Raw genomic sequence first — 3,265 nt, 5'->3', positions numbered from 1 at the left:
TATGACATTGTTAATCTTTTTTCATTCTGCACTTTAGCAATTTGTCAATCAATTTACTTCCTGTTTGCTCCCAAAATGGATTGTAATACTAGATTTTTGGGAAGTAACTAATGCGCTGCTAATGTATTGTCATTTGTGTGCACTCCAACTAGTCATAGCGCAACCTTTGGAGGCCACATTTCAGTACGTGAAAGGAATTAGCCGCAAACGCATTGGGAAAGTAACACTTTCGATTTCACTAACAGTCCATTGAAGAGCAATGAAAAATAAAATTAAGTTAATTTTGCTTATGCACATATACGGGTTATGTGGTCTTAAGGATAAGATCTGGAAAGTCAAGTTTCGAAAAAATCGAATAAATTTCTCATAAAGATATTTGAAATTTATTTACTATTTATTTACGAAAAGAATAGTATTGAAATTTAACAATTAAAAATAAATATATAATTAATTAATTCAATTGTTCTACAGCTGGTTTTTGATTTTATTCTAATATAAACACAGCAAGTGAAATTGTTAATAAAAAAATTTCATAGCAAAAGTAAGAAAACTCTACAAAAATATCCGAACAAAAAAACCAGCACGACTTTGGATGAGTTGGTTAAGGTGCGCTGATTCTGAGCTTCACATTTATCAGGACCCGAGTTCGAATCCTGGTACTTGTAGTCTCAAAAAAAATAATAATTATTTACGAATAATTAAATACAAGAATTATTTCCAAGACCACTGATGATGGATATTTGGCAATACTCGAAACAGCTGTATGGTCAGCCAAAAATTCAATTAATAAAAATAATTGAAAAAAAATAAAATTTTTGTTGTTGTAATTCACTACTGTTCGAAAAAACCTCTATACTATTTTATCTAATATATAAGAAGAAGGTATGACAAATTAATAAGTACGAAGGTGTCACAACTTTCAAATGTAAAGAAAGTAGAATTTACATGTTAATAGGTTTAGATTATGGAGTATAAAAGGTTTTAAGAGATCTCTAGGTTCTATTGATTCTGCAGACTTACTTTCAAAAAGTAAGTCTGAGAAAAAACATTAGGGCAGATAGCAGATGGCAGACACTAAGTCAGATGAGTTGAAGAATGTTACACGGTGGATTATGTAGATAGATGACTTATCTTCAGGCGAGCGCAAATAGGTACTTATCCATACAAATGATATGACTCATAGCATATAGTATTGCTTACGTCGGTAATTAAACCGAAAGTCATTTATGCATCGCTGCGATAGTGGTTAAAATTGAAAGTAAGGTTATCCATTGTCAATAAATAGTAAAAATACTTCAATGGAGAAAAATTGCAATTTAACGAATATCAAGAAATAACTGAAATTTTCATTTCATCAAAAAATATCCAAATACTCTATTACTTTGTATGACTACGAATTTAATTTCTATAAATACGAACATCAGCGATATTTGCTTTCAACACATTAAAATGGATTAGTTGGTGTATTGCTTCGAGATGAAATGTTAGAAGCACATCTTGTTCCAGTTGTCAATAGAGCATATAGAGTGAATACACTCAATACTTAAAAATCGAATTTTATATAGGTTAGAACTCATTAATAATAACTTAATAAAAATACAGGTGAAAAATGGAAGCGAGATGATTGTGGACGTGCAATGTATGTATATGTTACTTATATACTCTATAGTCGCTATCGCGAAAACCGCAATTGTTAAAGGAAATGTCGGGCACAATTGAATCATCGAACATTTTATTAATATATAATAAAATTAATTGAGACCAATAGCAGATAAGTCAAATTATATATTAAGATACTAGGTCGTTCAACCAAATGTAGTATCCTCAAGTAAGTAAAAATATATACTAATCGATGTAAGTTATCAAGTTTGTACACAAACGATCGCAGAGGACTTTCAACTCAAATAGACGCATTTTTTTCCATTTATGCAAGATTGATGGTAGATCTTATGGAAAAAGTATACGAGAACATGAGACGAATTAGCTAATTATAGTAGAGGTACTTCAGTTTGCAGTTCATATCTGCCAAAAGCATTTCTAAACTCTATATGCCTGAATGTGAAGTTGTGAATGGGATACCTTATATGAGAAATACAGTTATGTTTAATGGAACGACACAGCAGCGGTATATTTGAGCTCATCGACAAGTTCAATAGGAATATATACCAAAACAGTAGAATGTGAATAGCATATCGTACACAAGGAATATAGTTGTACATAGGAGGGGAGTAGCTCGAGTTCAAGATCAAAATGTGATCAATATGTTGTGCCACACAGCAGTGAAAGTGTCAATAGCGTACATTTTGGAAAGATTAAGTTTAATTTTTTAGATAGTCTCTGCAAAAAAAATTTTGTTTGCTAAACTAAAAATGTACAAAACATTGATTCGCTCTGTAGTAATATATGACTGTGAGACATGGAGATTAACTGAAACTGAAGCAAGCAATATAGCATTGTTTGAAAGGAAAATACTCAGAAAAACTTTTGGCGTTGTGAAGGAAAACGGGATGTGTGGCATAAGATACAATCACTAGCTAGAACGGCTAGCTTATGAAAAAGCAGAGATTAAGATAGGTTGGACACGTAATAAGAATGCCGGATATCAGAGTACCGCTTAAAATTTATGAATATGAATTAGAAAGCAGCAGAAGTAAAGGGCGACCAAAAAAAATGATGGAATGACAGTATGAATCAGAATTTAGAAGAAATAAACATACGAAATTGGAAAAGAGAACCAAAAAAACAGAGAAAAAGGAAAAGATGTTGTTAAACAGGCTTAGGTCCTACATGGAATATATAGTGACTCATGATGAGTCTGCCGATAGTCTTGCACGGGCAGGATCCGCCACTCTACTCTGTGGCCCAGAACCTTTCTGTGGATTAAGTTGGTCTACAACTAGGTCTCTAATCAATGATTGGACCTCAACCGAGAGAAGTCGCTACTGGCGTGACAGTCGAGGTAACCGTCAGGCTAAAGAACTGGTTCTCCCTTATAGTTACAATAAGATATCCTCCTTCAGCAGAACAGAGTTGAAGTTGCTAGTGGGATATCTAACGGATCACCATGGGCTACGTTACCATCTCAACAAAATGGGCCTATCTGAAGAGATGGATTGTAGACTCTGCTTAGAGGCAGAGGAGACAACCAGCCACATTCTATGTGACTGCCCAGCTTTGATCTGGGCCAGGAGGAAATCACTGGGTCGGGAATTGCTTACACCTTCCGACATTAGGAAGTCGTCAACAACCGACATTTTGATCTTTA

Source organism: Teleopsis dalmanni, chromosome X (genome assembly GCF_002237135.1).
Source record: "Teleopsis dalmanni isolate 2A chromosome X, ASM223713v2, whole genome shotgun sequence".
NCBI classification, from domain to species: Eukaryota; Metazoa; Arthropoda; class Insecta; order Diptera; family Diopsidae; genus Teleopsis; species Teleopsis dalmanni.
The sequence above is the reverse complement of the archived record's forward strand: the minus strand, read 5'-3'. Positions refer to the sequence as shown.